General features: G+C 34.7%; 1 protein-coding gene across 4 annotated transcripts in view; it reads right to left on the bottom strand.

The window, feature by feature from the left end:
* Positions 1 to 15,483, bottom strand: part of sNPF (short neuropeptide F precursor) — a 164,802-nt gene that overhangs the window by 117,775 nt on the left and 31,544 nt on the right. Inside the window, exon 1 of one of the 4 annotated variants that reach the window (XM_070106793.1) lies at positions 13,780 to 13,799. The exons of the other annotated variants lie outside the window; for them this stretch is intronic. The gene's annotated coding sequence lies outside the window, so the exon portion shown is untranslated. Of the gene's footprint in view, positions 1 to 13,779; positions 13,800 to 15,483 lie in introns of those variants that run through there. 4 annotated transcript variants of the gene reach the window in all.

Genomic DNA, 15,483 nt, shown 5'->3' with positions numbered 1-15,483 from the left:
TCCCCTCTCCTCGTTAGTTCTACTATCGTTGGGCTACCACCGGTTCATGCGCTGTTGCAAGATCTTTTTGGCCCAAGATCGGCTCTTTGCCCTGGATAAGGCTTGCCTCTCCCTAGTTGAGGGGCTTCTAACAGGCGATTGATCCATCGACGTCCACGTTTTAAGGTTGAGAATCTTACCGGACGCCATCTGCAGAAGCTGTATGAAAGAATACGAAGTGAAAACATCTCAACACATCCTTCTTGATTGTCACGCGGGTGAAAGGCAAGGCTTAAATACGTAGGATCTTTCAGATATCCTACCGAGCTTGTGGGAAAAGGAATTAAACGCCTGAGCAAATTTGTGTTGGCTACAAGCCGTTTTGCTGACTTATAAAATCGAATACAGCAGTTTTTTTTGTCTTCACAAAGGACTGCAGTGCGTCAAGTGCGATCTCTGGATCAGCCATTAACCAACACCTGCTTAGCTCACACAAGGTCCTGGGGGTCTAATGCTAGAAAGCTTGAGGAATACGGAGATCCAGCTTGTTCTCATTCCAATTTTATGGGTTAAGGGTGAACCTCTTGCGAGCTCAGCTTGCTTTGCAGTTTCCTGCGATTCCGCCACAACGAGTCCGATAATTAAAAAGCTTGATTTTATCATAATGATAGTATGGAAAGACATGCTTTGACTAACTTTGAGCGCACAGTGAACAAGATCAACACTTATATTAGCGCTCTGCTGTCGTAATGAATGCACTTTGGGCAATATATATTCTTCTACTTTACTGGCAGCCAATTCAGCCTGAAAACAGTGCAGTAATCCGGTTCCATCTATCTTAAGCTGACGGTTTTGATCGCTGTAGTGCATTTTAAGAGAATTATCTATCAATCACTAGCAGTTTTGTTTGTCTTTAAAATTCCGAGATCTCTAGCCCGAAGTAACCATTGCAACGAGCTTTTGCGAAACTTATTCGTCCATAGACATAAGCAATAATTATCATCATTAATCTCAATAACCTAGCTAGATTGTTTTCTCTACTTACTGAGCTCGCTGGGAGTCTAACTATTCTAGAGGAACAAAACAACAACAAAAAATCTTGAAAATGATGATTTTCCTTTTTTATACAACAAAGAGAGTGACAAGGTAAAAATCCTACAAGTTCTGCAGTTATTCGACACACGAGAATATCCTCAATACCTGATACCTCAAAAAACCTGAAGTTGTGGATTTGTCACAACTCGAAATCGAATATTATTGCCCTGGTTAAACAGCTTTTCTCTTCTTGAATTTTCGTATTTTTTCTCTTTTTGAACCAGCGTCGAGTTATCATTTCATACAAAATTTATAAGTTTGTTTATTCCATATAAAAAACTTAAAATCACATTTACAAATATTTATTTATTTGATGATTTTTGTCTCAGTTTTTGCCAGGCCACTTTTTTACCCGCCACACTTCAATCATTAATTCCATGCAAACACTACAGAGGATTGTTATTTGCATAGTTGCTTCATTTTCACATTTTATTACGCATACATATTTATATATTTGTATATTCTTGCCACAACCATAATATTCTTATGGCAAAAAATGTTCAATATCAGTATTGACCGTCAGCGATGATTGAGTGTCTGACAGCAATCAACAAACACTTGATAAATCAGACGGATTTCTCTATTTGCCATTTCACTGTCAATTGATTTCAACTTTTTATGATCCTTTTTTTTTGTGGCCTTTTGTGTTTTTGTTTTTTTTTTGCGAAATATTGCTTGCTTTGAGTGTGATTTGTTGATTTTATTTATTATTATTTTTCCTGCTTTTTGACTATTTTCTTCGAATCTCACTATATTTCGTTTTTTTTTTTTGTTATGTCCTTCTTATTCTGCTTAAACACGAAATACTTTATGAAATATGCAAAGAATAAATATCTTTATGAAAGGGCTGATAAGCTGACAAATGCAGAAACTTCCAAAAATTAGTCTAAACCAAATGAGAGCAAAACTATATTGCAATTCGAGAAAGCTGGAACTGAGTAAAACTAGCCTAACTTAGCCGTCTTTTGGAAGCCGGTTTCTTTGGCCTCACTTTTCCCATGAAGTTTTTCTGGTTTTCCTTTTCTTCCGTACACACATAACGCATCATTGGAATACTCCAGTATTGAGTGTGGAATCAACTGCAATATATTGCAATTCGGCTAGGCAAGGGCTGGACTTGGATCAGCCTTTTGAAAACTGTTTCTTTAAACTCGAGCTTTTTTCATAAAGTTTTGCTCATCTTTATTTTCCACCAAACAAACTTGTTATACGAGTATTGCTTCGAGGGAAACTGTAGTACTAAATACAATTTCTAATTTTATGTCGGTGTTCAAAGAATAGATATTGAAGCTGAGTATTTTTAAGGTAGATACGTAAAAGCATTAAATAAATAAGTTTAAATTGCTCGAAACGTAAACAAGATCCCAAAATCACACTTATTCTATTATATTTATCTCCATTTGTCAATCTTGACCCCTTTACTCCAATATACACTTACTCTTAAGCAAAAATAAATCAAACAGTATATACAACGTGTAGGTAAGTTTTTAACTCGACTTAATCAATATACACCGGTCATTGCAGGCTCAAGAGACATCTATATAATATGGACTTAGTCTCATCTGCAATGTATCAATTTTGTAACATGAAACCTAAAACTCCATAGTATCTGCTAATAGAGTGCGTAGAAATCTGTAGACGCACTACTAGCAAGAAATCCATGGGCTCTCTAGCACTTGGTACGATTCGTGAATTTATAAAGGTGCTGTGCCTTGGTGAGTCCTTGTGAAAGAGGTTAAGACACAATATATCATAGGTGCATACCTCAATAACTTTCTATTTTAACTTGACTCAAAGTCGACCACAATTCACTTTACTAACATTAAAAGCTCCAATTCGTAGAGAGGAGATTCACAGTCTACTGACGCCCGAATAAGCTTGAGCTTATTCCATATTTCAATTGAATTTAGCCACTACCATCCCGAACAACTTTTTAAGAGTTATCCATTAGATTTAGAGCTCCTTTCTTCACATATTACTATATGCGCCAAGGCTTTCTTTGAATATTTTCTATATCTGGATTCTTTCAACATCTCCTAGATTAAATAGTCATAGCATTTTCCTTTTTAAATAATATATTACGACGAACACAGTCGTAATCTTTATAACCTGCTGCACTAGTGATGCCTCGACAAGAACCAGGTTCAGAATCGTCGGTAGATTATTTAATACTTTTAAAATACCAGTTTTATACCCTGAACAGGGTACATTGAATTTATCACGAAGTTTTTAATACCCAGAAGAAAACGTCGGAGTTGAAACGATTTAGTCATGCCCGTCTGTCTGTTCGTTTGCACGTTCTTTTACTCCCACGAGACTGCTCTTTTGTAGGAACCATCGATATCGGACAACTACAGGATATAGATATTATACCAACTGATCGATCAAATATATATCCTTGTACGGAAAACTTTTTTATTTGACAAGATATCTTTACGAAATTTGGTAAGGATTACTGTCCAAATCAATGGTACAATCTGCGAACAAATCGGATCGGAACACATATAGCTGTCATTCAAACTGAACGATCAAATTCAAGATAAGCACCTTTTTATACCCTTTCATGCTTTAAGAAATACACTTATGAAAGGTATTATAGCTAAATTTCAACTGAAACATAAAACTTTTCATCAGAAAATACTAAGCACTGAACCTACTTCAAAGCGAATGCATAAAAATACTTCCGCATCAGTTTAGTAAACTAAGGTCACATACCATTGCGATTTGGTCATTCATATAAAAACACATTCACACATAATTAAGTGTAATGACACAAATCTATTTTCTCTACCAAATAATCCCCAGCTACTCAATACAAATTTACAGCAAAACCTTTTAACCCACACTAGAAAGCCCCTGGTGCACTCGTATCAACGATGGATTTGCTATGAAATGGCACATCTTCGTATTTCTTCACCGCAACAAATCCCCATTGCACTCAGTCGGCCACAAGCTTTCTTTCTTTATTTACTTATTTTGGTTTGCCGTTCACTTTGCACGTCATCTCTCTCTTTTATGTGATAACTCTATTTTAGTTTTTGCATACTTCCACACCAACGCAAGGAAGCTTTAATTTTTTACTCATATCCCCAGCTATCTGCTCTTCGTTTCCATATTTTTTACATTCTCCTGTTTGTTTTTATTTTATGCACACTCACATTTTGCCGCTTCATTGATTTTATTGGAACATTAAATTATCACTGCAACATTTCATCGCATCCTTTCTACATATCCTTCAATGTAAACTGGTAAAATGCCGGACAGATGCCATCGCACGAACGCTCAGCAGGGTAAATTGCTTAGGATTAGGTCGGTTGTGTGGCACATGAGGATTCGATTTTGTTACTTTCACGAAAAATTTTGTTTTTCCTCGAAAGATTTCTTTTCATATTTTTCAAAGTTTCAGTTGCAAATATTACGAACTATAATTTAATGTACTTTGCGTTTGGCAAAGAGAGAGACATGAAATTGGCTATAACACAGAGTGGCAGGATTAAGGACGGAAATTGAAGGACAAATAGTTGGATATCGAAGGATATGCTATATGATATAATTTAAAATAGAAGATTTTTTACACAGAGTGTTGAAACTCACAAGCTAAATAATGTTGAATATAAAATGATTTGAGGTTATATATAACTTTTCTGATGAAAGTCAAGATATCGAATATAAAAGTTTATTAATAGAGAATATCAGGAAATATATCAATGATATAATGGAAAAGCTAGGTAGGCAAGAAGTCAGAGCAACTAGCCAGTTAAATGCGTGATATATGACGAGAATGACTGAATCAGGTAAAGCGCTATATTGGCCCCCGTGATATAAGTTGATTTTAGTAAATCTTCTACCGGATATTTTTTAAAGAAATTTGAAGAAACCGGGGCTCTTAAGCGAAACTCTGGTACTGGAAAAAAGAAGAAGAATATCTACCAGGAGGATCGTTTCCTGAAGCGCCTAAGCATTTCAAATCGGCTACATGATTTTAAAGAAGATGTAAATAGCGAATGCGAAAAGCGAGAAGCGAAAGCTTCACTTAATTTTGAAAAATGTGCTACATAACCGTTAAAACAATCCAAAATATATAGGACTCTATGCCAACAAGTCTTAGGGCCGTCATTAAAAACAAAAGGGATTCAACAAAACAATGAAAGCTAATTTTTTATTAGGGTCAACATTTAGCTAAAAAATATAATCGTGTTTTTTTAATTTCAGCGTACTTTCAAATATTAAAACAAAAATAGTGAATGTTAATTCTTTTCTTTTTTTAATTTTTTAAGAAAGTAAAAATAACTGGTAGCTAATAAATTATTAATTTGTTTAGATAGGTAATTGTGGTATCGTTGTTGTTATCTATTGTATATTTTTAAGAATCGCTAGACTTTTATGTATTCCAAACAAGATTTCAAAGTTGACCTTATTTTGTGCGAGTTCCAAATCTCAATGGAAGAAACTAATAGCTAAAAGTTTGATATCGGCCAAAGAAAAGCAACCAGTTTTCAACTAAAATTAAAAGTATATTTGAAAAGCGCGGTAGCTTAGTCGAAGGCAATGAAAAAACGCTGAGCGTATATCAACCAAAAGAAGATCATAAGTCATTTAGTGTCAAGGTAATACATGTTGAAACTTCAATTTTTTCGATGACATCCCAAAAAACAGAGGCCTCAGCAAGCTTCTAGGAAAAGCATACGCATTGGTACTAAAAGATCTAGTAAAAATGAAGCCAGTATTTTTCCAATAGATGGCTTTGTAAACCTGTATCTCGCATTGTATAAGTGGGATCAGGTTACGTTATATACTTAGAAAGATATGAATTTGTACTAAGAAAACTTTTCAGACCGTTTTGTAATTGTTTGACCTCAGTATTGTTTAAGCAGGTGTGAAAAATGTATTTCACCAAAGAGGAAATACGCCATGTTTTACCGTTTTTCTTTGATAAAGGCGAAAGCAAGCAAGGCGGGATGCTGATAATGTACAATAACAACCAATCATGTGTTATAATTTTGTTTCGCCGATTCTCTTACGGTAATTTTGATTTCGAAGATGCACCACGCTCTTAAAGGCCAATTGCCGAAAATATTGAAAAAATACTGGAAATCCTCGAATCTAACCTACAGTTTCAGCAGCTAAGCAACCGCAACCAAACCATTTACAGAAGTTTGGCCGAATTTCTATCATTGGCCGAATTTCTATCTGCGAATATCTGCTTAATAGCAACAAATTCGATTTGGTTACCGGGAATGAAGTAGGTCGCTTACCACAACCTCAAGCGAAAATGGTCGTGGTGAATCGCAAAAAACTGGCGATCAGATACTAGTGGTAGTCAAGTGAGGATTGACGGACCGGAATATTTTTCTATATGCGTGGTGGGATTGACCGAGAATCATTCACTAAGAGCTACTCCACTACGGCCAAACTCTTAATTAAGACCGGTATTATCAACAATTGGACCGTCTGATGGAAGCAATCGGCCAGAAGCGGACAGCTTTACCAATAGAAGAGTAATAGTGTTCCATTATCAGCATAGCGCCAGGTCACACGCGTCAATAGTGGCTCGCCAGATGCTCCTGGAGTGTGGTTGGAGGGTTCTTTTGCATCAGCCTCATAGTCCGGATCTGGCCCCTAGTGATTACTATATATTCCTGCCTAAAGCGAATGATTTTGCTTGTGAAAAATTCGCCTCAACATGTGTATATAATTTATTTCCCGAGGACGAGTTATGTTCCTGATAGCATATTTAAAAATCATATATAAATGGTCGAGTAAACATATATCTATGTATGCAATTACTTCTTAACAAATATGTATGTATGTAAGAGATATTATTTTAACTGTATGTATGTTATATTCGAAAAATTAACAATTATCAACATGAATTGTTGGAGGGTCACTGAGTCGCCGTAGAATAAATAAAAATAGCTGGCATATGAAAGCAAACACACATACTATTTTTCTGCATTTAAACCCTTTTGTATACACCAAACAAACAGTAGCTCAGCAACAGCCAGAGAATCACGCTAAGCACACAAGAGATAAAGGCGCTGGTACACTAATTCTTGGCACAAAAAGAAAAATGTATTACACTGTAAACTGTATGATTGCCAGACAAAAAAAAATTTAGATAACGAAAATTAAAAAAACTCAACTGCAGATCTTTATTTTCATAAGATAAAATTGCATACAGTGCACGTTTTCAATTACCAGTCGAGTTCATTTGCAATAAATTGAAAAGAAATATTTGTGACCCGCAACAGTATTTACGCCATGGCACATGCAAATTTTTTTTTTGCGCGCGCGTGTGTGAGCATTAAAATGTGTGAGTACGGCAGAGTTTTTTTATTTTTCTTTCCGATTGGGATTGTTGTCAACCAATCGTTTTCGTACATATGTATATACATACAAAGTCTATCTTATAATATTATTTTTTAATACACGCACAAGCAGCATAGGCTTGAATATTTATTTATTTCATACACACATTTGAATATACTTATATTATGAATATATCATATGACTACTGGTCTGGATATTTATCTTTTAATTTCTCTATCCGTTGGGTATTTTTCTGCCAACGCACGAAAAGAAAAATAAATTTGTTTTAACTCTTCACAATACAAGCTGGCATGATTTTTGCGGAGTTACGTGGATATCTATGCTCAGTGAGTATTATTTGAGCGGTATTTTCATAGTTTATTGAATATTATTGGATTTCGAGACAGCTTAAATCTTCAAACATATATTGTACATATATAAGGAACTAAGGATACATTTGTATTATTTTCGCAAATTTGAAGCCAACTGAGTGTATTTGTTGGGTATTTATTATAAGCTTTGTGAAGACCGACAGCTGTTAATATTTTATTAACATTAGAAAACCATCTCCAAATAGTTTTGAAAAATGCTGCCAAGCCGACAGTATTATAGATAAAAGTGTGTACTTATTTCCCGACTACCGTGGGAACACTGAGGGCCAGCAGTCAAACTACACTACGTTTTTTTTAGTGTGTGAAAGGGGTTTTGAGTTGCACTATAATAGAAAATAATTTTAAAATTATAGATATTTGTGTAAGATTTTTAGGTAAAGTTGACTGATAAAAACAACGAGTAATCTGGCGACGAAATATAACGTCCCCGAAATCGAACTTTTCCAAAAACTTATAATTTAAATTATACCAAAAATAAATCAAAAAGTTAAGAACTTTTTTAAGGTGTTGTTTATATGAACTCAATGGCTGTCTCGGTTATTCAATTGTCGTAAAGATATTGTCATGATTTTTTCCTTCCTCGAGCTCCATTATACCTATAACTTTCTCATTTTAATATGTTTTAAACCTATTTGTAGTTATATACAAATCACTTTTTACCGCTTAAAAATAATTTACCTAATAGATGTCGATGTGTTTGAAATACTTCAGTGAAACGTATTCACGCTCAGATTAATTTTATAGTTTATTTAGTGTGTTAAATAAGCAACAAGCATTCGTGAATCCATCTTGATGACCTTAAGATGGCTTTATGTTTATAAAGGATGTTTTTAGACATATGGTTTTTAATAAGGCATTACTTTTTCGGAGTTGGTCTTTCTGACAGCTATTACTTGATTTATACTGAGTTTAGTTTACCATTTCATTATGAATATACTTACTCCGTAACAACGTTGTCGTATGTTCGGTGAATGGGCTCAAAACGAGATGGCCACTGATCCCGATTTTCAGAAGAAAATTGTTTGTTCAACGATGAAGATCACTTTTAAATGGCTACGTTAGTCAACACAATAGTCGTGTTCGGAATCATGATAATCCATAATAAGCCACTATTGAGACGCCGTAATGTCCGCAAAAAGTCACTATTTGGTGAGCTCTAGGGCAGCGGGAATCACTGGTACATATTTCTTCAAAAATTAAGCCGGCCATAATGTTAACGTCAATGGAAGGCTATGGAGCCATGTTTAATGACCGTTTCGTGCTTGTATTGGAAGGAGACTTTTGGTGAGCACATTGTCTCACACATTGTGGGTTTACGTGAAGTCCTTTGTCTTCGCAGATAAACCCGAGACGATTGACGCCTTGGAAGAGAATATTCGAAGCGTTATTTCTGACATACGACCCTAATTACTGAAAAAAGTGGTTGAAAATTGGGCCTCTCGGCTGAAATTTATTCGAACCAACCGCAGCGTTCACATATGTATCTTAATAATAAAGCTAAATTCTTTGCCATGACATTAAATTACTTCTTCTTGAAAACCACATGCCTTAAATATGGTAAGCATTTCTGGCTACAGGTGGAACAATTTTTGTAAAACGAAAATTGTTAATTAAAACTATATTTATCTTCAATTGAGTAGAAAGTCCACATAACTTTAATATTATCAAAAAAAAAAATTCCCAATTACTCTGTTCTGAACACTTGTATTTGCATTGTATAATATTATATTACCTCAAAACTTCAAATCAATGTTGAATGTTATTTCCAGTCACTCACCTGAAATTAATGAAAAATAGCATTAGTAACGAACACATATGAATTTTATATTTTATAACAAAACCTTTATTCAAAACGCTTTCTATGCACCTTATTTTTAAGAATTTGTACAATCTGACCACCAACTCAATAAATATCAAGTTCAGACATATTCTTCTATCGAACCAAAGAAGTATGATTTAAGCATATAAATATAGATTTTTGGTAAAGCTGAATAAAGCCCGAAGTTACGCGAAGTTATGTTTTTCACAAAGGTCCTTTCTATACTTGCATAATTAAAGTCTCATATTAATAAAAGATTAAATTCCCATATCAAAATTAAAAATCATTAAAAATTAACCGTCTTCTACAGCTCTGGACATAGAAACATTGTACAAGTATAATCTCTGTAACAACACATCTTAATTGTTTTCTATAATTTGCAATCGATGCCTTAAGTTAGCTATTTAGAATACATATTCGAAGAAAACGTTTTACTTTTTTGGTTAATGAGCTTAGATCATTAGTTCTATCAAATTCAGTGATTTTGTTTTTAGCTTTAAAGAAAATAACTTGTATCAAATAAAAAAGTTTTCCATGCAATAACATGATTTTGATCGATCAGTTTGTTCGTATTTCAAATCTATATCTCAAAGACTGAAGAACAAGTTCGCGTATATACATACAGCCAGACGAACGTGGATAAATCGGCTAAGCTGGTCACCATCGAGTCTCCGTCGTTTCCTTCTGCGTGTTACAGACTTCATGGCAAACTTAATATCCTCTTTTTAGGGTATAAAAAATTGTTTATATAAATTAAATCCATAAATTGGCTTGATCATGTCGTCCAACCGATATACCGAAAAGCTCCAGTTTTAAAATATTTCCGATCAGAAAGGCGATGGCCGTTTCTAAGTTCGAAAGTCTAAACGTCGGATGTTCACCACGCTTTGATAGCAAAGTCTTCGAATTCTCTTAATTATTATTTGAGTTTCCATGGACTTTTATTATCTTTCAAAAATGTATTAATTTGGCTTATTAGCGCAGTATCCAATTCGGTATAAAAAAATGATAAGTATATGGTTCAAGCATATAATTCGGATTAAGTCTCGGCCACACATATATACCAAAACTCCGTATATTTCTAAAGAAGGTCAGTTTTAACCAGCAGGTCCTCAAATACAAATATCTTTGCTATATTTATGTGAAAATTATATTTATCCAAAACTCCCAAGCGTTAGCAATACTAGTAATGGTATTATCAGATTTCGCCAAAACTTTTCCCAACTCAGTGTTCTCCAGCTTTTAATAAATATTCCAAACATCTGTTTTTTATATCATCTGCACTCTTTTGTCTCCCTGTGGGTACTACCAACAAATTCATTATTACCCTCTCTCCTTTGTCTCTTTTCGTTGACATGTTTCACAAGTCAACATAATTAATTAAAATCTACACCGTTTCAAACACCTAATTGTAATTATATTTGCAGATATTATTTAATTATGCTTACCACTACATAATGCAATATATATTTCACGCAATTACCAGCAAATATATCATTAAACAAAAACAACAATAGCAACAACAAAAAAGCATTAGCTTTCACTATTTCAGAATTTTCGGTGTCAGGTCTTTGTGCTTGTAGCCACTCATAAGTAAGCCACTTGGCGTTTGCTAGCTGTCAGTGTCATCAGCAGTAGTAGCCGTCAGCGGTACAGACAAGTTAGGCGAGTTCAACGTGAAATACGAAAAATATGTATGTATGTATGAATGTCAATGCTTAACAGGGAGCGCTGAGCTGAGCATGCTCCTGTATATGTACAATGTTCATATGTATGTCATTTAATGAATGAGCGATCAGGTGTCCACGTGCAGACATCAAGGTTGTTGCGATTGTAATTGTTTTATTTGACGCATTACCGCCATTGTTGACTTTAAGTTGGAAAACTCTTTGTAATTTTTTTTTTTGTTTTTAGTTTTTTTTTTGGAAAAAGGTGCGAAAACAATTGACACAGCACGCAACCTTTTAAACTTCACACTTTGGCTTGACTTGACACAGTTGTTATAATACAGAGAGTAAATGGAGTGGAAAAGAAGAAAAGTGCAAAAAATACGTTTATAAAGGCAAATATACGAGTCAATATTCGACAGAAGAGCATTACTAGTACCTAACTAGTCAAATTAAGTCAAACTAAATTCTTATATTCAATTTGAAATTAGTCGAATGCATTGAGTCATAGATTACTATCAGGAAATACTTTTTACATCTAAAATTTTTCCATATGGTTCCATACGGGTTTCATCAGTTTTGTGAGGCACTCAATGAATTTATAGGTGAAAAAAGACTGAACCCGAAAATTATTTCCTTGCTGCCTTCTTTAGCATATAAAGTCTTCATTTTAGTCTTTTTTTAAGATTTTAGGAGGGTTTTTAATAGCAGAAATACACTCTGAGTTTTTCCACCACCTACTAATATAAATACAGCGATTAAAATAATTTTAGTTCAAATTTATCTCGGAAAAGTCTCTCTTTTTTGAAACAATTCATTAAATCCGCTATTCCACATCAATGCCGCTGTACCTGAAAACTTCTAGAGTGCCTTTAGAGTGTCAATTTATGAATTCTACATATTATGTCTACAAATATAATGACGAGGCACAACGAGCTAGACCAACTTATGACAGGTGAAAATATTATACAGCGATTCCAAAGATTTTGACTAACGGACCAATGTTCCACCAAGTGAAGCGCCCATATACCATTAGACCGCCTCCACCATGTTTTACACCCTGTCGCACATGAGGTCGTTGAAAGTTTTCATGTGGGCGACGCCAGTTGGATTTTTTTTCCATACAATTGGAAACGATTGATTTTCATTTCATCCAACCAGATTTTCATTTCCAATCTTTCGCGGACCAGTTTTTATGTTTCTTACGAAAATTCAGACGCGCTTTCATGTTTTTATTTAATATAATATGTTTCTTCTGTTAAAAGTGGTCACATAATCAATTCTTCGAAGAGCTCTCTGAACAGTTCTTTCGGTGACATTTTTATTTATGGCGATTGCAGCTTCCTTCGGAGTTCTATTATCCCATTTAGTGAGTCTTCTCACTATTTGATAGGTTTAGCGTTTGTTAATTATGATGAACGTCCCCCCACGTTCGGGGAAGCAACTACATTACATCGTTTTCTAGTATCACTTTTGCAGGTAGAAAAACTACTTCTTCAAATAAACAATATCTGCTTCAACTGGGGATGAAACTTATGTCTAGCACCCATATGCCTAATCCTTCATTGTTTTCGAAAATAATGTCCTCTTAAATATCTAACAAATATTCTAAATTTAGTTGAAAAAATATATTATCTACTAAAGAGACATCGGTGTGGTTATAACCACTTCAAGTGAAGTTCTTTTCACCAACGTTCGAAAGGAAGAAACAAAGCAAGAGCAATATTGTGCTTTTAAAGTAACTTTGCGAGAAATTCAGAAGACTCACTAAGTTATCAAACTGTCCTCGTCCTTATTCCAATACGCATGAATGTCTTCAACTATGTGAAAATTTCGCTTAACTGACTTTACAAATAGATAAAGAACAGGAAACTTGGTTTTGCACAGTTTTCTGCTCAGTTTATAGTTCCGTTCTGCACTAGTTTCATTAATTACTGGATTGCGAAATTGTGTATTTATTATTATCAAATCAATAGACGTTCCTTTTATCAAATATTATATTATGACCTCTTTAAACTGTACTGTAGGTTTTGGTTCGAAAAATTCTAAATCAATTTGAGTAAACTTTTCAATCAATTGATCTTTGTTCAGACTTCACTAGAATGATAAGAAAATTTTTTTGAATTTCTGCCAGATAACATCGGTTAAATTCTTCGCTCGATCTAAGTAAGTTTACTCCAGAAAAAAATATTTACAAGACCAGTACCACAATTACTCATATTCGATAATAAGACTAGGCATGTGACCAATCCAAATCCATTACTGACAAAATTATTTGTCGATAATCAAAAGCATGTTTCTAGTCAAAATTTAGCAAGTTTCCTGATAGTGAATGAAAAACGAAAACTTCTAAAATATAATATAGGTCAAGCAGGAGTTATGTCGTAGATTCTACGTTCACTTATTAGAGGAGGATTGACAATTAGTTTCCTTCATATTAAGGTTTGGCTTTATACACATTATGAAATACGAAATAGTAACCTTAACCTCTACTAATTATTCATTTGCTGTCACTTACCAAGAAAGGAGGTTAGATCGCGGACAATTCCTCTACGGCCCAAACTGTCAGGGCGACCCGGTGCTCTGCAACAATTTTTTGCAGATTTTTTGTCCAACAATTGATGGATCAGGGGCACATTACCCAACTTAGAAGTAATTTTCTTTGCTTTGATCCTTACCCGTTGCAAGAGTATAAAATGTTCGGTTCAACCCGAACTCAGCTATTCCTTACTTGTTTCTTTGTTTGAGTTTCTTTTTGACTTTAAATTGCGGACGAAGAAACAAACTCGGTTACAGGTATGGCTATAATGTCTATAACAAAAGATAAACTGGTATTAAATATTTAAGATTTCCATCTGAAATACAATAATTGAGGTCATCAGCCACAACAGTTATCTTGGCGGCTACTAAAACAAATAGCAAAGGTTAAAAGTACACCAACAATTCCGTAAACAACTGTTAATAAAGACACAGCAAACACATTTTTGTTAACCAAATGGAAAAAGGAAATGAATTCTTGAGGTTTAACCTAACAGACGTCAGATTAATTGGCAACCCTATGTAGGTAGGAAAATACACCATTTGGTAGCATTTGGTCTGGTTATTAACTTTTATGAGCCAACTTATTGGCTACCTACGGCCTTACGGCCTACTTAGATAATCAAGAGTATTGATGTAGAAAGAGTCTTAACTAACTACCATTGAAAGGTGGGCACAACAAAATGGCGTTTGTCATAGCAATTTTCAACATAATAACCAAAAATTATATAAATATTTACCAACAAGTGCAATAAGAATACACCAGACAACAATAGCATAAGTACCATTTATATGTACACAAGTTTCGAAGCACAGCCACATTTGGCCAACTCTTTCGTCATATGTTTGCTTAAATAAAGCAATAAAGAAGAAGAAGAGCAGCAGCAGAGTAGTGTTGAGTAGGCGAGAAACAGGCGATGCCATTTGCCGTAGTGTTGACAGTCGATTTGCGGTTTAATTAAAATCTCAGTTCATGGCAGCGCACACATACAAACATAACGCTTTTTTTTGCCACATTACTGACACATGTGCTAAGATATCTATGCATGTGTATGTGTAAACGCATGTAGGTGTAAATATGTACACGTGTTTGTGTGGTATTGTGCGGTTAAATAGGCAGTTTGCCAGACTAATTGCATTGCCTCGTTGTGTAGTGGACAGCGGGCAGTCATACTGGCCAATGCGCCGCTATTGCCTGTTGCTTTGTAGGCAGTACACAACCACTTAGATATCTATACATACATATGTGTGTTCGTCATTTAGGTATAGGCGCCTATATAATTTTGGTTTGCCGCATTTCTGGTTTAACCAAGCGTTAGTTCACATATGCGCCACACAAGTAATTTTATTTAACAACCATTTGGTGGCGCTTTTCTCAAACAGCCAGCGAAGCGCCAAAAAATGTTATATTAGATTTAGTTTTTACTAATGAAATTCAAAAAATTTGGATCATCCCATTGTTCTGCGTAATGATTCTTTCCAAAATTTTTAGTTACTGAGAGAGAGGTAAGTTCGTTTGTGTTCCCAAAAGACCATAGAAGCTCTCAGCTTTTCTAAAGGATACTAAATATTTGATAGTAGGACGGCGATGCTAACCTTGACCTCACTAAATGTACGTGCGAGGACGTATCTTCCTAACCTCACTATCAACGGAATCGGGTTACTTCTGTATAAGCCTAGTTTG

Source organism: Bactrocera oleae, chromosome 3 (assembly GCF_042242935.1).
Source record: "Bactrocera oleae isolate idBacOlea1 chromosome 3, idBacOlea1, whole genome shotgun sequence".
NCBI lineage: Eukaryota > Metazoa > Arthropoda > Insecta > Diptera > Tephritidae > Bactrocera > Bactrocera oleae.
This window is presented reverse-complemented; position numbering and strand designations above follow the sequence as displayed.